Below are 24,968 nucleotides of genomic sequence, written 5' to 3' on the forward strand. Positions count from 1 at the left end.
AGAAATTATAGCTCTAGGAAAATAAAAAGATCATTAAGATAGTTTGTCTGCTTCATGCTCCAGAGGCTAAAATCTGGTGAGAGATACAAAGGAAGAAATACAGTTGGCCAACAAATAGTACTCCTCTATCTGGAAAGATCACCCTCTGAAGAAGCTTTTAGGGGAAAGAAGAAAGACAGAGGAATGGGAGGGAGACAGAAAAATGTGCCTTGCCAGTAGATCAGCCCATTCAACTTTGTCAACCAAAGAGGTTACTATTTTGTCAGAACCACATTCTACTCAAGGGCCATAAGAACAAGGCAGATTGCTACAACTGAATTGAAAGAGTCACAGAAAAGTTTGGCTTTACCCCAAAAGGAGATTTAAAAAAAATGAGAGATCTGTGCAGACCCTCTAAATTTGAGAGTCCATATGTTTCAGAAGTTCATATGTATTATAAACAACTTACAAAGTACTCCAATTTAGTCGAAAAGTTCAGACAGGACTGAATGAACTTACATAATTACTAAGTTGTCTTAGAAGTTTCTAGTGGTAGCTACCTCTCTCTTCTATTTTTTCCCTTCGGTATCTACCCACTTGAAGAATAAAGGTTGTGGGCCACCCAAACCAAAACTAAGGCATCAGGTCCTCTTTTACAAGATTGATATAAAGATTTTGCTTGCATAACTTCAACAAATGCATGCCAAACAGAAAAGAGACAGTAAGGCCCCAGACCATGGTACATCTTTCTTACACATAGTAGGAACTTAAAGATCATTATTCTACCCAAAGATCATTAATTGACCTACCTTATGAGACTATTTGTCAAAAAGGTTTGTTTACATACTCTCTAGCAGCCTGTTTATTATCCTATCACTGCAATTATGAAAAGCATTAAGAAGTGGCCACTAGGAATTTTTCCGGGGTTTTTTTTTTACACTATGGTTTTCACAAATACACATAAGTTGCATTTCCTTCAAGTAAATTAACTAGCTTCTGCCACTCAAATGTCTTCTTTGGTTTCTTCTGCAAACGCAAGCTACTTGTCTTACTGGAACTGATAGTTTCCTTGCAACATAATACAAAACATTTTGGCAAAGAGCAAACCCAGGAAAATAAAAGTGTACATAGCAAATGATTCATCAACACTCTTTTCTTATCCTTATGATAGAAAGCTATGTAAAAAGACTTTTCCATTGAGTTTATTATTTTAATAAATTACTAAGGTAGACATGTGAAACAGGAATTCTGAAATCCTTTTGAATATTGGTTCTACTCAAATATTATCAAATGATGTGTCTTATATTTTTTTGAGGATGAATGAAACTAAAAAAAGTGGAAGGACATAGGGAAATTCACACATTCACTAAAAGCTAGAGAAATCAGCTATACTGACCACCAGCAATACGCCCTGTTCTTGTGAACACCCAAAATTCAGAGTTATCAAAGATTTCGCAGGTATATCAATGGAAGAGGAAAGTTGCTGAAGCTGTAATGACAATAATAACATTTTTTAAAGGCTAAGGAAAAGTTCTCAGTCTCAGAAAATTGCTTAGAGAATCTTAAAGATACAGAAGAGCATAAGGAATGTAATTACCTTACAGAACATAAAGCAGGTGAGTTAGCATTAGCAGTGTCTGGCACTCCACTTCCAGTTTGTAAGGCGGGGGCGAGGGGCCTCCTGCTGTTGGCATCTTTGTGCTCCCTACATTTCCTTCGGCAGAGGGCTGGTGTCACCCAGCCCTTCCCTAGACGACGTGTGCACGGAAGTCAAACACAGCTGGACGGTTGTGGATGACTATCCCAGAACCTTGAAAATACTTATGGAATCTGGTAGAAAATCCTGAAATAAATATTTAGGCATTTAAATTATAGGTTGCAAAATCTATAAAATTATAACAATAATATCCAAAGAATCAGCCTCCTTCCAGATCTCAGAATGATGAGATCTGAACACAAAATATTTCAAAGGAGCCACGTTCTCTGGTTTGGCATAATTTACATAAAGTGTTAGCAACCCATGTTTTCATCCACATCAAACAATGATAATTTAATAACTTTGAGGAAAGAAAAGACGATGTCTACTAGTTTTTCCTATTTTCTAGTCCTTTCCCTTTGGGAAGATTTTTTCTGTTAAAACATATAAAGTAATATCCCCTCAAAAAACTGGTTTTGGAAATATGGAACATCTACGGAGGCAATATCGCATAATAGTTATGTGTCGGGCTTTGCGGGCAAGTCGGTCTGAGTTGCACTCTCAGCTGCATTGATTTCTAGTTCTGTGTTATGTCACAGTCATTTATTATCTGTGTTGAATATAATTGATTTGATCCCACCTCCATCTAGGATGCATTTCTTTACTGCAGAGGCTGGAAAGCTGAAAACTACATTTCTTAGATTTCCTCGCAGCCAGGATCCGGCATCAATTAGATTTACCGATTAGATGCAGTCACTGATTTTTGAAAGGTAGAGGAGAGGTCATGCAGACCATACTCTCATTACACTTGGGTTTTTTTTTTTTCCGGTTCGTTATTTTTTTTTGCTGGCTAAAAATATTATGGAAATGAGGGCTTTTCCTACAGCAGTGTACTAGTTCGAGCTTTCTAAGTATCAAAGGGGGTTCATGATGGCTTCAAAGGCTTCTGTGTCCTTTCTTCTAGTTCCATGGTTTGCTGCTACTGTTGTGTGTTCTTACATTCGGTACCTCAGCAGAGACTTCCCGATCCCCCACCTTTCCCCCAGGAGTTCAGTCCTGTCCTGTTTGTTTGTCCTGCATGTTTGTTGGACTTTGTTCCTGGAAGCCTGGTCTAGAACCCACCGCTCCTACTCTTCAGTGATTTTTACAAACACCTAAGTCCATGTGTTATTTCTATTTTTGCTTAGACTGCTTTAAACCTTAGTGTCCTTATCTGGGTGTTTACTTGGGAAAGGTATTGTGGGAATGAAGTCAGATGACATATGTAAATACTTGACCCAATGCTAGACACACAGTAAGCAGCCAGTTTGTATTAGATATTACTATTTTAAATATCAATTTAGTGCCGCTGTACCCACAGAAGTACTCTCTCTAAACCTGGGGCATTCCTTCAATGATGGTAATAGAAACAACTGAGAAAAAGAAATTGAATAGGAACAATGGAGATAAGAGAAAATGCCTCTAGGATTTCCCAATTGTATCAATAACAAGCTATTCCATGAAGAGAGATGTAGGTTGGGAGAGTGATCTGAAAAGAAAGGTTCCAAGAGAAAAGGGGAAATGTGTCTCCAGCCAGTAAAGAAAACCTCAGCAGGATGATACAAGAACAAGGGAACAAATGGAAGAGAGCGGGTGGAGAGATGGCTTCAGCTCGCTCTGTCCCAGTGCTGGTGCTCCAAAGCAGACTGTAAAACTTTTGACTCTAGGTAGCTATGTGTCTTAGGGAAAGACATTTCTTTTGCCTTCAGAACCTTGTTCACTGCCCCTTGACCTAGAATTATTCTAGTAGTATTTAATCCCTGACTGAAAGAAAATACACAGAAAGAGTTAATTTTAGCAACCAGCAAAAATAAGGATTATGAGAGTATTTATAGCACCGATCTTAATCATTTTCACCATCTTTTGGATGTGTTTTAAATTAGCAGTTTCTCCTCCACCTTTGCCAGGCTCAGTCAATCAATCCTGCCTGTATGTTTAAGTAGTATCTCTTGTATGCAAATTAGAGGTCACATCATAGGAGATAAAATTAGAAGCAGCTCTACAGAGAGACTTTAATGGAAGCTATTGATCTGCTCATTACTTGGCCTTCAGTTTTTAGACATCATTAGCATTAAAGAACTTAACTGAAGTCTCGTTAGTATAGGGAGGATGCAGTGGAATGAGAAATGTATGAAGGTAAAAACCAAGTGTCGGAACTCTTCAAACATGTATGAAGCATGGCCTGTGTTCCTGAAAGAGCAGAGAAAGTCCTCCTAAAAGCAACTCTGCTTTCCTGCCCCAGTTGCCCCAGCAAGGATTTTGTTATAAGTTCACATCCAGACTCAACTTTGAAAAGAGATCTATCGCTTCTCATTCATCCTTTTGATCCTTAGAAATTACAAAATTAATATATAGAATTTATCACCCAATCAAAAGTATAGCTGAGATTTCCTGATGCCCCCATTCAAGTGCTTTTTCTTCCATTTCATATTTCGTTACTTTCTGTTCATATGATTTATGTCCTGAAATAACTTCTTTTTTTCTCAATTATGTGGTTAAGGCTGAACACAGGCTCTAAATTAATTGTTTTATTTTTGACATTACATCTCATTATTTACTGGGTATGTCTAGTTTAAGAGAGACTCACAAATCTTCATATGAATGTCATTCTCAAGATTTCACTTTATTATACTCAGGGTAGATCTAGCTTTAGGGAAAGTCATATATCTTCACAGAATATGACAGTCATCATGGAAACTAGGGTTTTAGAAATATAATTTACAAAGTTCAAATGAGAGAACATGACTTCATGTTGTTCATAGACATATTGGGCTCTGAGAATAAAAATTTCATAAAATAAACAAGAAAACCATAAGGAAAGTGAAAAGATTGAGTGTACTGTTTTTGTTATCTTACCCAGTCAAAAAAAAGTCTTTGATTTTAGGAAGAATAAATCAGAATTTCAATGTGATTGGAAAAAATACATAATTTCCATCTAAGCAACCTATCCCAAACTCATTAGGAAAGATTCTCAAGAAAGTTTGGCTTTTCTGACCTTGTAAAAAATTCTATGGTATCTGGTGTTGTAAGCCGGGGAGCATCCCTGGAAGGAGTCACTCACATGCAGTTGTGTCTTTCCACAATGCCAGGTTTATCTGCCAAAGCCAATAGAGTTTCACGGAGGCTACACACAGAGAGGGGGAGCTTACACACTAGAAATGAGCAGAGCGAGCCTGGGGCCAAGTCCCAGTCACTGGCCATATCTGCAGGTAGAGAGGCTGGCCTCAGCCTCAAGCTAGGTGGCCACAGAGACAGCACGTGAGTGGTGGAATGGAAGTCCGGCAGGGATCTGAGCGATACCATTGGCACAGCCAAGCTTGAGCATTGAGTGGTCAGCGCTCAGAGTTCTTATGGTCCACCAGAGGGCGAGGTCCCACTCACATCGGTGTCCGGATGGGGTCCTTATCCAAGTGTCCAGACTTGTGGTTTTGGGCATTCTGGCCACTCTTAAGGGTATTTCTGCTACACCTCAGTCTTGACCTAGCACTTGACATAACTGTCATGGCTGACAGTGACTCCATATCAGATCGTCAAAGGTGTCCATAAAGTCTGCTCTGCTCTTGCTCTAGACATCTGGCCAAATCATTTCACCTCTCAGGGCTGTAGTGCTCCTTGTCAGTGAATGAAGAGACGGCCTGGTGATTGAGGGAGAGCACAAGGGGAAGCCCCATGGGTGGACCTTCAGGAACATTAGAGCAACTATACTTCTGTCTCTTGTATGAATTTCACTGATGGTATTGTTTAAAAATAAGAATATTTCAAAGCATTTCTAGCTCTAAAATTCTAAGGTTCCAAGCATCTGATAATTGTCAGATTTCACTTTTAGTAACTAGATTAAGACAATGTAGGAGAGGAGAAATATCTTTTTCCTCTATCTTTAAGTTCTCAACTGGGATTCTTGTAACAAAAGACATTAACAAGAGAAAAACATATACATTTATTTAATGTAAGTTTTATGTGACATGAGAGCCTGCATAAGGAAATGAAACCCTGAAGAAACAGTTACATTTGAGTGTTTTTATGCTAGGTTTGATGAAAAGTAGAAAGTCCTGGCAGATGTGGTAAGATAAAGGTGAGCGAAACATAGTAAAGTAGGGGGAAATCTGAACCTATTTGTTCAGATTTTTCTCTCTGCGTCCCATCACCCTCAAAGATAAAAATCTGACCTGCTTCAAGGGAACATCAGAAAGTTCTTCCTGCACGTGTTATTTCTCAAATTCCTGTAGCTTAAAATGTTCAGTAGGCCAAGGTGCCACATTTTGGGGTAGTGTATCCTGAACCCCATCCACATGTGAGAGGAATTTGCCTTAGAAGTAGAAATAAAGGAATATGACCAATGAGAACTATAGGAGAAGATACACATTTTTTCCTATGAGAAAATTTCTTCATTTGGTGTCACATTTGCCGATGGGTCTTGAGTGTTACTTGAGTGTGGGTATAAATCCTGTTAGAGGTGAAACTAGCAGATATTGGATGAGTCCTCAGCACGTGGTTATATTTACTTAGTCACCAAATATTTCCTGAGATCTTACCAGGAATTCTGACAATTCTAGGCCCCAGGAATGAAGAGGTTTTAGTCATGTTCATCAGCCTCTAGGACTTTACAGTGTCATGGGGGAGGCAGACACTAAACAGATCTGTACCCAATAAATACTTCCACTCTCTTTTTAACTTTTTATTGTGAATTATAGATTTATACAACAGATAAAGAAATAGTACAGAGAATCCCCATATACTATTCATCCAGTCCTCTCTGTTAACATCTTATATAAACATGACTCATTTATCAAAAGTAAGAAATTAACAGGGGTAAATACTACTAACTAAACTAGAGATATTATTCAGATTTTACCAGTTTTTCCACTAATATCATTTCCCTGTTCCAAAATCCAGTCTAGGATACCACATTGCATTTAGTCACCTGTGTTCCTCCCCCCTGCAGTCTGTGACAGTGTCTCAGCTTCTTCTCCCTCTTCATGACCTTGATAATTTTGGAAAATACTGGTAAGGAGTTTTGTAGTGTGTCCCTCGATTTAAGTTTGTATGATATTTTTCTCATGAGTAGACTGGGGCTTTGGGTTTTGAGGAAGAGTACTGCAGAGGTCAAGTGCACTTTCGCCACATTAAATAGGAGGTGCGTGCTATTAGCATGACATCGCTGGTCATGTTAACTTTGATCACCCGGCCGAGAGGCAGAGGCAGGTTTCTCCCATGCAAAGTTACTGTTTTTACCTTCCCATGTACTCCATTAGAAAAGAGACACTGAGTCCAGCCTATACCCTGAAAAGGAGAAATGGCCTTCACTTCCTGGAGGGGAGTGTCTACATTTATTATTTGGTATTCTTATCAAAGGAAGAGTTGTCTCTTCATCCCATTTCCAATAAAGTTTTGTAATTATGGTAAGTGCCATATAGGAAAGGAAAAAGAAGATGTGGGAGAAATAATAGAGAGGTTTATTTAGATATCTCTATAAACAGGACATCAAACTTCAGGTTTACTAATGGATATCTCTAAAGACATGCGGGGAAGCAAAAGAGAAAGTGACGGGAGAAAATGTACTGTTACTCATTTCCTTTCCTCCCCTATCGATAACTAATCCATAGCAGGGACCACTTCAGGTACTGGGGATTAGTGGTACTGGGAGACAGCATCAGAAAGAACCATAGGATAATTAAAAATTAGGAAAACTCTATCTAGAACCTGAACAGAATTCTTGTAATGCCTACTATTGAAACAGAGTATCTTGAAGGAATTCTCCAAGAAATAGCTAACTCGAGTAAAAGAAAAGAAAAATGTCACTAGTTGATTTTGCTACCTGAGAGAACACATCCATTCACTTCCTCTTTTTCATATATATCAAACCCAGTGGAGGTACAGCATCACAGGATCTCACACTGATATATTTGGAGTTTATATATAAGCAAAGGAATTGAGGAAAGTGTGTGAGGGGAAATAGGCTGGAGTTGACAGTGAAGAGCCAGATGGAACGAAAGGAGTTAAATGAAAAGGAGGCAGATATACTCACATCCTACCTTAAATCTGTGCGACCTCAGTTCGTGGGACAAAGGAGAAATGGGCAGAAATAAATGTCTGGCTTTAGAATCTTTCCTCAGAAGGATAGGGAACTACAAGCCCCTTGTGCTTTTGCAAACACTGTCATAAGATAAATTAACAATGTAAGAAAACCAACATTTTAAATAAAATTAAAAAATACAACTACATTATGAGATCAAAGGGGAAGTAGATTGATTACTTAATTGAAACTCCTCTTCCAGAAGAAAAGTAGATGAAATAAGCAGATAAAAGTGCTTCCTAAGCTTTCATGGCCCTGTTTTATATGCTCTAACTTTCTACAGCTCTCAATGCTGTGCCCTATTTCAGAGCCTTTTTTCCACTCATCTTGGGACCCTCAGGACACTAAGGAAATTTGATGTTCAGACATTTTATTTTTAGGATATCACATTATGTAATATCTTAGGATGGTGTCATTCATTCCAAAAACTGCTGTTTTGAACAAGAACAGAGAAAAAGGTACCTAGTAGATAGAAACCTTTTTACATTCAAACAGTCTTGAAAACACCTTATAAAAACTCAGCAACCCTTCCTGAAAGCCTTTCTCTCCTTTTACCCGTTAACAAATACATATGTGACTCCAGGTTCATTTTCAAAGTCTAATGCCTGCACCTCTCTATGCCTGGCAGTGTTTCTCAATTAATTAACATTCCTGGGACTATCGTTGGGCACAATATTGAGAAAGAGAACTTTATTTATTTGATTCCCCTCCTGTGGAAAGCATGTTAGAACTCCAGTATACTTCATCTTTTGAAAAACATTCCCTTGTTCTCACATCACGGATAGCCATGAAAGCAAGAGGCACAGAAGGAAAAGGAGAAAAGGTACAGAGATAAAGAACAACAAATGATGTTGTGCAGGTACTGAGGCTCAAGTATCAACAGGGCTCCCACATAAAGGGCCTCCAGTTGTGTCCATTCACCACTCACAGTGCCCTTTTCATCTCAAAGGGAAACATTTTTGTAGGATGTCACTGACAAACAAAATCCATGTCAATTTTGAAATTCTGCATGGAAAACAATAGTGAGCTTCTGACCAGCAATTTTCATAAAATCAAAACATCTTCTAGTTTTATGCCGAATTGGTAGAAGTATTTTGATATGATATTTATTTGAAAGGCTTTTCATCAGCTCCATCAAATATTTGATCCGGGCATCCTGCTAATGTAGCGAGTCTTCTGTTTAAACAGAATTCTGCAGGAGTAAAGTGGGGCAGCAATCCTAGAATGCTGCCGAAATGCTCGTGGATAAGCCAACCTAGTCATTAGCTTTATTGCTAACAAAGAGGAAAATAGTGCATATAATTATACGGATTGCAGAGCCAGCAACAAAATTTGGCACCAGGGAATTATTTCCCTGCCACCATTACTTCATCGGGATCAGAAGTTGCCTGTAGGCCTTCAAAGGAACACAGGGTGTGGAACAAAATAAACATGTGTTTTCTTTTTGCTGCAGATTAGTTTTTCACCCCTAAGCAAACCTCTCTCCAGTCCCTGCCAGTTAAACTATTTTTAGAAGTCAGTGAACCCAGTGAGTCAGTGACTTTAGGCTTCTTATAATTACTCTAATGCCAATTCAATATTACTAGCAAAAATAACAATATTGATGACACTGTGAGATGATAAGAACTGAAATTCAGGGAAGTTTAAGTTCTTCAGAATGACATGGTTGGCTCTGTGTGTGTGTGTGTGTGTGTGTGTGTGTAGGGACGCTGGAGTTACAACCTGGGTCTTCTTGCCAAGCTACTGTCTTCTACACACACAAGGGGGCCCCCCCCGAAACAGAATTTATTTATAAAAAATTGTGTATTTATTCTTACATGTTTAAACTTCAGTCATCTTCAAAGTACTTTCCATTTGATGCAATACACCTATGGAGACATTTTTTCCACTGCTCAAAAACAGTTTCTGAACTCATCTATTTTGATGCCTTTTAGTGCTTCTGTTGTTTTTGGCTTCACCTCTTCCACATCAGCAAAACATTTCCCTTTGAGGATTTTTTTTCATGCAGAGAAACAACAAAAAGTTGCTTGGGGTGAGATTGGGAAAATAGAGAGGGTGAGGCATGGGGGTCCTGCCATTTTTGGTCAAAAAGTGCTGAATACTCAGCCTGGTGTGGGCAGGTATGCTGGTAAATCACCCATCATGAAATGAACAAAGGCAGTGAAAAAGTCTTCAAAAAATATCGCTGGAGCCAAATGCAGCCTCTCAACAATAGCACCCGGTACACTGATACCAATGGGTTCCTAGAACACTCACCTAGTGAGGGAAGCCTGTACTACAAGGGGCCTGCCCTCCAGAAGATAATTCTGTTTTTTGGGGGGTCGCCCCTCATATCTTGTTCATTGCCATCACCGCAATAGGAGATACATTAAAATTTTGAGATTAGTCACAGATAGCATGATTCTAAGTACCATAAACAGATGTGAACACATGCCCAGATGGGTCTACTACTTGGAACTATTTGGAGAATTCTTACATTCTTATTCTGTAAGATTAGCTTTTAGTCTCCCTTGAACCTCTCTTGTTTCTCCTATGCAGTCAAATAGAATAATATATATGATACACCAACATAGTTCCTGACGCAAAGCAGACATTCCTCTTCTCTGGCCACATTCCCACTCCTCTTTGCTCTTGTGGCAGAACAGCTCTCACTTTGGAATCCAAAGCACCCTCACTGACAATGTTCTTGAGCCGTTCAGAGTCTCCCCTATACATGATCCAACGCCTGCCCGCCCTCCTTTGCCCGAAGGGTTGATGATGAAACCAAAGGAGGCAATGCATGTCAAATTGTCTTATTTATATGTGGTTGGCTGCTTTTACTTCAAGTTTCTACGGAATTTTCATGAAGCATCATTGCTGGAAGCCATGGGATTTCTTTCCTCCAGGAAATCAACTTCATCACTACCCTATATTTTCTTCAGTAAATTCTATCTACTGATCATAAAAATAGCCCATGCCCAGAGATTTATAAGAAGAAAAACCCAGACACAGTCCCTGAAAGCTTTGTCAAAGAACCGGGGATGTTGGTGAGATGAAATCCTACCCAGCAGAATGAAGATGAATGACAGCTCCAAACGGCCTTCTGGTTGGAGGCCTCCCAGGGACCCGGCTCAGCTCACAGATGCAGCTGCCGCAAAGAACAGCCAGGGAGTAATGATCATTGTGATTTCAGTTCATTATTAGCAGGAGACTGATATGCATAAAATGTAGGTCAAAGCATTCTTCTGTTTAAGGCCATATTTGTCTTCAGAATACCAAGCGTGAGAACGTTGTCTCAGCACTAAAGAAACAGGTGATGAATTAGTAGTTTCCATCATGCTATTTAAATGACCACATTCAATTTCTAGCTGCTCAAAGAAATATAAATTCCACGAGGTAGAGGACCGTACTTATTTTATTTTTGATCATCTCTCAGGGGTTAGAGCAGTGTGTGCCTCATATAAGTCCTCAATCAAATGCATGTAAAGGATTAATTAGTTAATTGATTGGACCTATTAATTGCTGCACTTATTTATTTACAGCTGTTTTCCTTACTAAACTGCACCCCATGGGAAGGGTTGTACTGAATTCATCTTTCTTCACCCTCTGTCTAGATAGGTGCTTATTCGGAAAACAAATGGATAGAAGAAGGATGCTATGTAAAAAATTGCTGCCCGGTATTGCTTTCTCCTCTGGGCCTCCAGCATCTGTAAGAGGAGAGTACAAGTGCTGTAATGGGAAGACTTCTTTTCCAGGATTAAACCAGCAAGATAAACTGATCAATAAAACAATACAGAAACTATTATAGATAGCGAGAGTTAAAGGCGAGAATATTAAAGGGTTGTTCTGGGTGTAAGCTAATTGGCATGGAAGACGGAAGGTAACTCTGTAACACGTGGAGAGCAAAAAGGAGTGAAGAGTGGTAAATACAGCATGTTGCTTTATAGATATGAGAACACAAAGTAAAATTTTGAGTTCAGTTATGGGTTTCACCTAAGAATTTTAAAAAACCAGCATGGAGACAATTGTTGGAAGGTTAGCAATATGTTTAAATGTAATTATGTGAGAAATATCACAGTTTAGATTGTGAATATTGTGTTTAGGAATATAGGAAACTGTTTTTTAACCAAAGTAAGTAAATTCAGATTTCTGGACATAATCCAGCAGGTACTTTGCATAGAATTTGGTGTTTACATCGTGGAGAATAACACATTATATTTGGCCTTTAATTAAAGGTGGTTAAAAAAATGCTTTTCAGAGAGGTGATATAAAATTTATCATATTTCCCATAAAGTATATTCAACCACTTGAAAATTCTGGGAGGGAAGAGGAATTGGCTGTCTTTTATATATGCTTTTCTTTATATACTATCACTTATTATTTCATAGAAAGGTGAATTTTAATAATCCATTACCAAAATATGCATTCTACTTTTTATGAAAATTACAGTCTTAAAAGTGAAAAAATAATTGAACAATATTTTGGATTCCTCAAAATTATTGACTTGTTGATTTAAACTTATGTTTTTCCTGACTTTTTAAAAGAACCAATTTGTGTATATATACGTACCCTCTATTACCTGAATGATAATAGTTCACCAGGATGGATGCAATGGTTTAAATACTTTATATCTCAGTGGACACTTTGGGAAATTAAGTAACAGAACAAACTAGAAATGTGAAAGTGGATAAAATAATCTGTAATTTTGCTTAAATGTTAGGTTTTAGAGGAAAATGAAAAAATATGAATACCAATTGGTCAATGTGCAAAGCCAATTTGTTTAAAACAGTTCTAGTACAGCCCTGGCTAGTGTGGCTCAGTGGATTGAGCTCCAGCCTGAGAACCAAAGGGTCACTGGTTCAATTCCCAGTCAGGGTACATGCCTGGGTTGCAGGCCAGGTCCCCAGTAGGGGGTGTGTAAGAGGCAACCACACATTGATGTTTCTCTCCCTCTCTTTCTCCCTCCCTTCCCTTCTGTGTAAAAATAAAGAAATACGAATCTAGAAAAAAAAAATCCTAGTACATATAAGGGCTATAGTTCTTTAAGGAAAGACCAATTGATGAACTTATATTGATGTAATTTAGGACTGCCATCTCTTTTTCAAGTAATTGTTTTCTTTTGAAACCACATTATTGAAATTCGGTCTCATTTATGAAGAGATATATCATTCTTTTATCTATCTATAAATGAGTGAATTCAAAAAGTGATTAAAAATTAGTCTATGGGATATTTGTATCTAGGAAATCAGTAAATGTTTTTTTTTAAATCTCATTTATATACAAGTAAATAATTTCATTAAAAATTTTTATTTCATGCGAAACATATGTAAACTAAGATGTGAAACAAATAGTATATTTATCAGCTTACATTGTATTTACTATATTTGTTTACTTAAGGTAAGAGAAATTAATAATTTCTTAAAAATAAATCTACTTGCCCTGACTGGTGCAACTCAGTGAATTGAGTGCTGACCTGCAAACTGAAAGGTTGCCGGTTCGATTCCCTGTCAGGGCACATGCCTGGATTATGGGCCAGATTCCCAGTTGGGGGCATATGAGAGACAACCAATCAATGTATCTCTCACACATTTATGCTTCTCTCCCTCTCTTTCTCCCTCCCTTCCCCTGTCTCTAAAAGTAAATAAATAAAATCTTTTAAAAAAATAAACATAAATCTACTTCATATTAAAATAATGCCTAAAGATATGGTGATACTTTGTCTGTATTTTTGCTCTCGACAAAGCCTTAAACACAGCTACATTTCTGTAAAAGCACCTGCTCTCCCTCACGTTGCTCAGCCATCCAGCCGAGGGCGCACACTGCAGAGATGCTTCCTTCGTATGACCCCTGGGGCCCCCGTGACATCAACCGGTGAGATGTGACTGAGAATGCAGTATGCTCCACAGGCTATAGAAATGTAATTAAATTAACATAAAACACAATTATTACTTGCAGATTGTAAAAGCACATGTTTCTTTAGCCAGAAAGGATCAATTGAAAAATTTCTACAAATAATAACATGATTGCATACCAAATAATATAAAGAAATCAATAGACTTTATATGTGCAGAAAAACGAATTTAAAAGGTATAATGAGGATATATCTATGTACAAAACCAATAAAATAAGTACAAAAAGAAATGTGTAAAACCTGTTTATTAAAAAGTAAATGTTACTGAGGGAGGAAAAAGATTTAGAGGAACAGAAAAGCATGTAATCTTGAATAAGAAAATTTAAAGATATTTATACTGAGATCAGTTTAAAAGTAATACAATCACAACAAAAATACTGATAGCATTTTTGTGTGTGGGGGAGATATTGGGACTGATTCTAAATTCAGCAGGAAACAAAAAACAAAAGAACAAAACTTTTCAGGAAAATTTTTAAGAGAGGGAGAGCAATAAAGGGGAAATTAAAAGATATTAAATATAGTATAAAACTACAATAAATTAACACTGTGGTTCTGGTAGGTGAATAAACAGAATGACCCACGAAATGGTAAAATGTCAGGAAACAGACAGAAATTCACATCGGAATTAGGTGAATGATGACAATGGCATTTCAGAATAGTGCAGGGAATATGAATTACTCAATCAATAATGTCTAAGCAACAAGGACATCTAATAAAATGAATTTCAGATGGATGAAAGATTTAAGCCTAAAAATACAAACCATGAAAGTACTGGCAGAATTTTTTTGTGTTATCTTAAAGGAGCAGCATCTTGCTAAGTTTGACATGAAACCTAGAATTTGTAACCCAAACTACATAAGTTAAAATTTTTATTGTCAGCTTGAAAAAAAATATTTTCTAAAAGACAATAATTTCTAAGCAAAGATAAATACTAATTAACAGCTAGTAAAATAAATAGTATTTTCTATTCATATCATAAAATATTTATTTTTCTCCTCTTGAAAAGAATGCTAGAGAAAAGTTCTTTAGAGAACTCAAAAGAAATGTCACCACGAGGTGGGCAAAGTTTTGTGGACACATTTTATTTACACTCATTTAGAACATATTTATGGAGTATCTGTTATATCCCAAACACTGGTCCCAGACTAGCGATTCATCAATGAAGAAAACAAACTAAAGACACTTATCTCCTGGATCCTATCCTGACAGCGGGGAGCAATGATTACAGTAAGTAACTAAACTGCGTAGTATATTCCAAGGCCTGAATCTACGGGAGAAAAAGAGCAGAGTCTGGATATGGGGAGGCAGTGGCATGGGTAAGGGTGCTCAGAGTGAACTTTATGGAGAAGGTGACATTTGAACAAAATCTTGGAGGCTTTGTGGGAGGAGTTAGCCCTGGGGATATTTTGTAGATACTCAGTTTCTGGAATAACAGCCTTTCACATGCAGTAATTGCTTAAGTCTATTAAACTAAGGCTGAAGTCCTTAACTCTTGAGTTCCCGCATCATAAGAAGAAATGGGGGCCAGGTCATGTGGGAAATTTTAAGTCTGAGTAAAATAAGCACTGAAGGGTTTGTTCAGAGTAGTGACATAATCTGACCCACTATTGAACAAGATCACTCTGGCTATAATATTGAGATAAGATAGTAAGACAGAAAGAATGGAGGCAAGATCAAATGAGCAAGGCTTTCTGATTATCCAACTAGTGAATATCTCTTCACTGTGGTAATAGCAGAGGGAGAGAGAAGTGGTTATAGTCTTTCTAAATTTTGAAGCTATAGCCAATAGATTTCAGGAAAATAAATATAAATAAGTGTTAATATATTAATAACTCATTGTCATTCATATTAAGATAAATTCACTATGATCTACCCACTAGAATAGCAAAGTATTCTAGCGTTAGTAAGTATTAGTAGGGATGTGAACCTATTCAAATTCATATACAGCACAGCACTGATAGGAATGTGAATTGTGTGATCGCTATGGAAAACAGGAGCAGAATTTAGGTAAAGATGGATGCATACACACTTTATGACCCACCCATTTTACTTCTAGGCATATACCCAATACATAGGTGGCTATATGTTCACCAAAATCAACATGCAAGAATTTTTATGATTACTACTTGTAAAAGCCAAGAACTGGAAACTTTCCAATGCACATTAAAAATACAATATAAACTGTATAATAATCACACAATGGAATACAATACAGCAAGAGAAATGAGCAAACTGTATCTGTATACAAAACTATGGATGAATTCCACACATAAAAAATATAGATAGATATAATTCAGACATAAAACATACAGATTTAGTTTATATAAAGGTCAAAAACAAGTAAGCGAATCTATGGTGTTAGAAGTCATGTAGAGGGTACTCTTGAATGGGGGTTGGTAACTCCCTGGGGACTCAAGAAAGGATTCTGTGCTCTTTCATCTAGGCACAAGTTACATAGAATTGATCAGCTTGTGGAAAATTCACTGATCCATTTGTGGTTTTGTACATTTTCTGAATATATGTCACACCAGTTTAAAAAATTAAGATGGTTCTTTTCACTGATGAGAATGGCAGAACTATGAAGGAGTACTTTAGATAGGGGATGGGAAGAAAAATGTTATTTAGCAGCAATGATATGAATATAAATTAGAGAAACCACTATGGAAGAAAACTTTTATCATATCAAGTATCAAAACTACAAACGCATACATTCTTTTTCCCAGCAAGTCCAAAGAACATGTTCTGCACATACTCTCACACAGAAACGAAATGATGTCTGTCCCAAGATATTCCTTTCAGCGCTGCTTATATGAGTAAGAACAAAATGAAACAACCTCAAAGGCCATCAATAAACACCTGTTTAAAGAAATTACAAGTACAGCTATCAGTGGAAAATCATAAAGTTATAAGAAACATAAGGAAGAGCTTTATGCATTGGTAGGAAGCAATTTACAAGGTATATATTGTTAAGTTTCAAGAAATATTGAGGTGTAAGAGGCCTGAATGGTATGTTCCCAATTATTTTGAAAGAGTAGATGCTTGTACACATATAGGGAAGGATGGATAAGAAATTTATAACATTTAATATCTCCCGGAAGAAAAATGGGTAATGATCAACTGATAGGAGTGGTAAAAAAGACTTTCTACAGTGTATCCTTGTAGTCTTTTTAAATAAGTAAATGTATCATCTATTTAAAAAACAAGTGCAATGTATGCTGATATGAAAAATTGTTTTATTATGGAGAAAAATTACATATCTATCATAAAATAACTGTAAAATGAAAGAAAAGTAAAATATTTTACCTGGATGCTGTACTTACGCAGTAATCTAAAGCCACACCTTATATCATTTGGTGTGAAATTTAATAAATCATTGAAGACATTCAGCGAAGGCAGTTTTATAGTTCTTGCTTAATAGGATATAGGATACCCTTGTGAGTATATTTATTGGACTGTGTCATTGTCAATTTAATATCGTGTCAACTTCTATATTCATTGAATTGGAAAGAAAATAAGATTATCTACCATAGTCAATTTACACTTGTCTTTCCATTTCCCAGTTTTTCATAATTAAAAAAATACTGCAGAGATATACTCTTCAAGAGTAACTGTGTTTACAAAGCATCTCATATTTGAATGACAAGTCAAAAATGCTTAGTTCTAATTCTTCTCTTTGTTTATATTCTTGGATTAACAGGTTTTTTTTAATTTCAGCAATATAAAGATAGAGCTAATGTAATTTTAACCTTAAAGACTTTTTGAGAATCAGTAGTATGTTTTCTATAAAGCCCACTTGGAAATGTTCAATGACTATCTTCTGTTAATATGGAAATATGTTCAGCAGGAAGGCTAACAACTTAATTTCAATGACTTATTAATGTAATTTTTTTCTCTCATTATGTGGTAATGTGATCTAATGTCTATCCAAATTCAAATGTTAGTCAGGAAAACTTTACTTTTATCACTGTATATCAAAAATTAATATACTGTGGCTATATATTTTTCAAAATGAAAGGATAAATATAGCTTTCAATCAATATTTTAAAATAGTGAAATCTTTAGTTTTCAGATAAATTTTGTAACTATATCAAAAACCTAAATGAAGAATTATTTGAGTTTGAAAATCATTCCATTAAATTCAACCAATATTTATTGGGAATCCAATACATCTGCTCGAACCCACAAGAGGTAGAACACAACAATTAGGTCATAAAAATATCCTTCACATGAATTCAAAGATCCAATCTTTACCTTGAAAAAAAGCTTACTTTATTTTGGATATGGATTATTTATAATAAAAATATGTAAAGATATCTATAAAATTAAAGTTCATGTGAATTGTGCGGACAACAGATATCACAGGAGAACACATGAGACAGAGGGCCATCAGCAAGGAAGGAAACTGAGAAGCTAACAGAAAACTATGAAGACATTTAGCTTATTAAATCTGTTGTCAGTACCACTCTGCAAGTCTAGTCCGTGCCGTCCTATAGAGAATTCATGTAGTTCACGGACAATAAATATGTGTGAATAAATAACTGAACTACTTTTTCTGCTTCTAACAAAATTATAATCTGCCATGGAGACAGGATTTTTAATAATTAATAAAATACAGGAAAGAGTAAATAATATATTCATAATAGGCAGTAAATAAAGGACTTGTACTATACTTAGCAAATAGGAGGAATGAATGTTTCTATTATTTATTTTTATTTTACAATTATTACATTATTTATATTTTATTTATTTATTTATTGTTTATTTATAAAAGTATTTGTTATTGAGGTGGAAGTACTGGTATGCTGGAGCCAGCTTTCTAACTCTGCATCAAATTACATGGTCTTAAAATACTTAATGGAAATCAACAAAGGCCCCAGATCAGGACTTACCCACCTCCAGAAGCAGCTGTTACACTTGTTTAACACAGCACAATAAACACAGTTGACTACACTGCCTAGAAGACGCGTGAGTATGGATTTCCTTGGCATTCACTGGATGAAACTCATTCTAAAATTGAATGTTCTCCCAGTCATTTTGCCTGGTTCTCTGTTACTGAATTGGTGGTGTGAAAAAAAGAGTATGTTATATAATTTATGCTAATATGTCTTCGCAATTTCTTTGTGAGGTCCCTGTTTCTTGGAATAAAATATGTTGTTTTGGGGCAGTTGTAGCATCCAAATGACTGGAGAAGAATGGGTGGACAGGAGGCAGAGAGGGGGAAACCTGGAACTGGAGAAATACTAAAAACAAAGCCATTCAACAATTCATTCTTTTGAAATAATCTTTGACTACAAAACTGGGTGTCAGGCACTGTTCTCATTGTCATTATTGTCAGTGCCAAGGTGAACTGAAATTAACACACCTGGTCCTCATGGAGCCCATGGCCTTCCCACGGTGGAAGGACAGCTGCAAAACGTTAGGGTTTATTCGTTCCTCGGTTCTGTTATCAGAGGGTAACTGTGGCAGACAGAGGGGCTTTTTCCCCCCATGAGATAAAGTATCTGTTGACCATGGTTTCATTGTTTAAACCAGAATCATTCTTATTTCTTCCAATGCCTTCCAGATAAGTCCATAAATGCCAGGTATGTGAAAGATTTTTTTAAATTTTCTTTTCTTTTTCTTGTTTTTTGTGAGTATTTAAGTTAAAAGTTGCGACAGGTTTCATTCACTGGATAGCCTAGTTAGCATTAATTGGACATAACCCTGCCATCCTAAAATTGGATATTTTCCAGTTAGAACCTTCCCTCTTTTCTTTTTTCTTTTCTCTCTCTCTCCCTTCCTTCCTTCCTTCCTTCCTTCCTTCCTTTCTTGTGCTTTATTTCAAGGAGTGTTCACAACTTCAATTGCAAGATTCATTCTTTCATTCAACCACTAACTATTGAGCACCTAATGGATGAACAACTCTGTCACAGCCCTCAACATTGTTTTTGCCAGTGAACACTTACCAGTTGTTAGGAAAATGTCCCTGAGGTGATTTTTGCCTTCTAATTTTTTTATTAATGTGATGGCATTTTCTTTATTTTGCTCATGCATCATAATTTTATCTGAAAAATCTCTGATTTCTGCATCACATGAACCTGTCCCCCACTAAGGCAGAGTCATTTTGGTCTCTAAACAGGTCGGGAGACACTTGAAGAAAAGTGTTTTTGCCACGACTGGTATTTAGATACCTTTTACTCACACACTTTGCCAATTTTATTTTGCAGGGAGAGGGTTGTGGAAATTGATAATATGGTGGCCTTCTAAGATTGCTTCAGGTCAGACTTGCTCCACTGAGTAACCTAGATGTGCCTCAAATTCCAGTGACACTCAGGCGATAAAATAAATTGGAGAATTCCTTTCTTGGGCTGGTAAAAGCAGATACTGGCTTACAGTTTCCATCACACAAGCATTGTAGTGTATAATGGAAAAGAAGACTTACTGGAATGTCAATCTACTGGCCCCATCATTGAAAATGAATTGCTTTCGATTTTCAATGTAACTTTTGCCTTTGAAATAAGGCTTTTTTGGTGTTCAATATTAAAATACTTATAAAATTTACAGTTAGCAGTAATTAAATAGGAAATCCAGAGACTGACAATTAAATATCATTTAGGAAAATTAATATATTCATGGTATACTTAATATAACTATATAATTAATTTTTTATACTGTAGCCATCAAAAATCAATGTGATTTTCTTTAATTAGGAACTTCTTACAACTCTTATTGGCAGGTTGTACATTTTCAAATGCCAGACATTATTTGCTTAAGAGATTTAATTTCTACATGTGACATTTTCTTTCTAAATAAAGTATAAGATTATGAATATATAAACACATATCATGGTTTAGAATAATTATATACTCAAAATCTTTTTATTTATTTTATAGTTTCCAAAGTCTGTTTTGAATGATCCTTTCTGTCTACAGCCATACCACCCTGAACGCGCCTGACCTCGTCTGAATGATCCTATCTCTATAGCACAAATGTCACTAATGTCAACATAGATCGATCGATTGATTGATTACTAATTGATTAATTAAATCATTCATTAAAAATATTGGTTGTGGGATGACTATATGGCTGGCACTGTGATAAGGCTGGCAATGTTTGAGGGTTGCTTTCCTCAAAGGTTTTTTATCTCAGTGGAAATGCGGCTATACAAACAAATTACAACCAATGCTAAGGTGCTGTGAAAAGGGAGGGGCTGCCAGAGCGGAGGAACGAGCACTCATTTCAGGTTTTGGCATCGAAACAGGCTTCTTAAGGTATATTTAAACTAAGTGTGGAAAGTCAGGAAAGTATTCTACGCTGGGAGCAAGGGAAGTGGTCTTCCACAGGGAGAAGTGTACGTCCAGTCAAGGTTGGGTGGACATGGTTGAACGGTGCATTCCAGAAACTGCAGGTCCTGTGCTCGGTATGACTGGGGTACTGAATGCAGTGAACAGGGGAAACGAGCCAGGCCGGCCAGACAAGAGGCTTCAATCCAGCTCTCAGGAACTTCGGCCCATCTGTAGCATGGGATGGAAAGAAACTAAACAGTGTGTAATCCTTGAGTGAAACCAAATTTCCTAGTTTGGCAGCAAAGAGGAGGATGCACCGAGAACCTGGGTGAGACAAGATATAAGGAATGCAGGCCTTTCTTATAAGAATATAAGAATCTATCTTTTCACAATACTAAAGAGATCCATTGCTGGGTCCAAAATACACACTACTGTTATAAGAATAATGGTGAAAGGCTCCGAGGGACTGAACTAAAGCAGCGTGGTGCAATGGGAACTGGAACTGAGGTCTGAGACATATTTAGGAGGTAAAATTAAGATGATTTCTAGTTAGAAGTAGATGAAGTAAATGCATGCATATTCATGTATATGCACATTAATTCAGTCATTCCACAATTGTTTGCTGAGCACCCTTTATGTAAAATACCTCGATGGATTAGTCACAGCCCCTGCTCTTGGCCAAACCACAGTCCAGAAATGGAACAATAGCATATTGGAATACCTGAAAAGAAAGGCAAAAGTGGCTAATGACTCTCCCATGAGAAACTTGAGATGTAATGTGTAAAAAGACAAAACTTGGATGCAGAGTGTTATATTTATTAGTAGCTCATTATTATGTGAAATAGATCAGTGATATAAGATGTCAAATATTGGGGTATTGGAAAGTTCAGAGCCCATGGCCTATGGTGTGTTCTCAAGAAATATTTTCTAGGAAAAAAAATGAAGAAATGCTGAGAAAAGAAAAATGTGAATTTTAATTCCTCCTCTGTTATTTATTGCTAGTGTGACCCTGGACAAAGGAGTTAGCTGCCCTGTGCTTAATTCATTAATTTTTCAAATAAACACTTGGTGAATAACTTATTCTATGCCCACCCCAGTAGTAAATAAGACAGACTTGTTCTTTGTTTTCATAGGATTTGTTTTTAGATGCAGAGACAACTACAAGCATATAAACAAATACATAAAAATAAGAATTTTAATTTGTGATAATTAAATAATATAATAGAATTTTTAATTTGTGAATTTTAATTTCCTCAGCTGCAAATGGAATATAACAATACTTACTTTTAAAAGTCATGGCAATGATTTTTAATAATATGCATAAAAGCAGTTGCATAGTACCTGGCATAGACTATAGGAAAGTACTGAATGACTCAGTAGCAGTAAAATTAGCAGTGTTCAGGTAAGTGAGCATGGTCTCTGCATTTCAGAAGCTGGTGGTATAGTAGAATGGTGAGCAAACCATAACCTTTGGGCTGGCCAACTATTTTTGTTTACAAATAAAGTGTTGTTGGAAACCAGCCATACCTATTTGTTTCCTTATTGTCTCCTGCTGCTTTCTCACTAAAAAGGCAGAGTTGAGTGGTCATAACAAAGACTGTATGGTCCTCAAGTCATATTTACTTAAATATTTATTATCTGGCCTTTAAGGAAGTTTTCTGGCCCTGATGTAGTATGCCAGTTAAGTCATATTTACCAAAAACCTGTTCTAAAGTAGGACTGTGTATTTTGGACCCAGTGATGGATATAAAACTTTCGTGTTGTGAAAAGAGAGATTGCTCCTAATTGGGTTATCAGAGAAAACTTTGTTGCTCTAGGAAATGTCCAAACCCATAAAAAAAAAATTGTTAAGGTTTATTTGAGCTAAACCAACAACACATACCAGGGAGCAAGATCTCAGATGCTACAGAGAATAACAGATTTGCAATTTCTTTTATGCATTTGAAATTAAGGAGGGGATGTAAAGAAAATTACAGAAAGGTAGGAGAAAGAAAGGCAGGGATTGGATTATAGGACAATTAAGATTCTGTGCTCTCTAGAGGGAGGTGGTGCTTTAGAAGGAAGGGTCTGAAAAGAGGCATTTCAAAGCTGTGTGCACCTAGATGCACAGAAACAATGGACAGCGCATGCCTAAGGCAAAGATAAACCTTTTACTAAAGAAGTTATGTGTCTGGGGCATGATGACCTGCCCAGTTAGAAATTTATGATCAGATCACCCCATGATAGAACCCTTTTCCATCCATATCTTCCTAGGGGGGAAAGCATTTCAAAAAGGCCTTAAAGGATAAATTAGTATTCAGGAGCTATAAATGGCTGGGAGAGGTCATTCCAAGCAAATTTCTGTATGAATAAAGGCCTCAATAGAAGCACATAGTTTCTTATGAACACCACATTTCAAAAACTGATTTGATATGAGGTGGGAAGGCATGGTCAGAGATAAATGAAGGAGTGTTTTTAAAACCAGACCAATGAGAACTGAACTTGGTGGACAATAGAAAGTCACTGGAAATGTCTGAGCACAAGAATGGCATAATCAGTATTTTAAAGCTATTCATTTATCAGTTGGTATGCAAATTGAATTGAAGCAGAGATAATGAAAAAAGTCAGCTATCATGAATGGATAAAAAATTTGCACAGGCATAAGATAATGAAGGTTAGCACTGGGATAATAGATGGGGAAGAAAAAAGATGGCCACAAATATTGGCATAGCTACTCTGACAGATTGAGCACGCGGGACGGAGACGGGACGAGTGAGAGCTGGTTTCTGCCATCCATGTCAATGGTGGTGAGAAGTGATGAGAATGATGAACAATGTCAAAGCCAGGAGCGGAACAAAGATGAATGTAGAGTGAGGAAAATCGATGGGTTTTGATATGTAGGAAGTCAGTTGTCGCCTCCAGAGCAATGGTGGCAGAAGTGAGATTATGGCATAAAGAGAGTCTGCTGGGAAAAAGAGGGAACGGCAAGTACCACGGTGGGGACGATGAAACCGACCTCACCATCACCGAGGGCTTGTCATGTGCCAGGTTGTGCTGTACAGGTTACGATTTTATTTAATTTTTATCATGACTGTATGAATAGTCACTATTACCATCGTGCCCAAGTTGCAGATGGAGACATTGAAGTGCAGAATAATTGAACTGCCACAGTTGGTTAATACTAGAGTTTAATGCTAGTTTAATACTAGTATGGCATCAAAGCCTTTATTTAACTACATGACTACACTGCATCTCACAAGGCAAAAAATGTATGATGAATCAAAGCAGTGGTGGTGTTTAATTTTCTCACTGGTTATTGAAAACTTTATTGCTGTTTGGTAAGGGTTATGTGACTACTGTTTAGAATGGCATCTTCATGGTTTGGGGGAAGGAGTGTCACTTTAGAAAGCGATAACCCCTTAATAGAAACACAGCATAATGTTAGTTGAATTAGTGAGGACTTTTTGTGAGTGTCAAGGCTGGCCCCGCATCGGGTGGAACAGCAGGGTCCCGCAGCTAACTGCTGTACAGTAACGGTGGCTTTTAATACCCAAGCTTCTCCACGGCAGTGGAAGTAGCAGCTCTTTGTGGGCCAGGTACGTAGGGCTGTTCTGTGGGTTGTTCCTAGTAGTTCAGCCTACAGCCTGTTAGACTCAGCTCCAGGTCTCCCATTGATTTTTTAAGGACCAAAGTCTCTGTTAAATCTCTTTCTACTTAACCAAGCTTGAGTGATTTCTGGTACATGGACCCTAAACTATCCCGCACATTACTAAAGCAGGGAAATTGGCAATCGTGAGATTGATAACACTGAAGTTCCAGGAATTTCTCCAGAATGTCTTCTAAGCTTTCTCTGCCATGCAAGGAGGTGCTGGATTAAAATGGATGTTTCCTGAATTGCAGATGTTGTCCAAATTACATATAGGTAGGGAAAAAGACCAGTGGGCAACAGGTAAGGTTGCTCAGGTTTAAGATCTTTGTCTTTGAATATAGTTGCCTCTCATATGGAATTGACCAGAATCAAATAATCCTGACACCATCTTTTTAAAG

The sequence above is a fragment of the Desmodus rotundus genome, chromosome 3 (genome assembly GCF_022682495.2).
Source record: "Desmodus rotundus isolate HL8 chromosome 3, HLdesRot8A.1, whole genome shotgun sequence".
NCBI classification, from domain to species: Eukaryota; Metazoa; Chordata; class Mammalia; order Chiroptera; family Phyllostomidae; genus Desmodus; species Desmodus rotundus.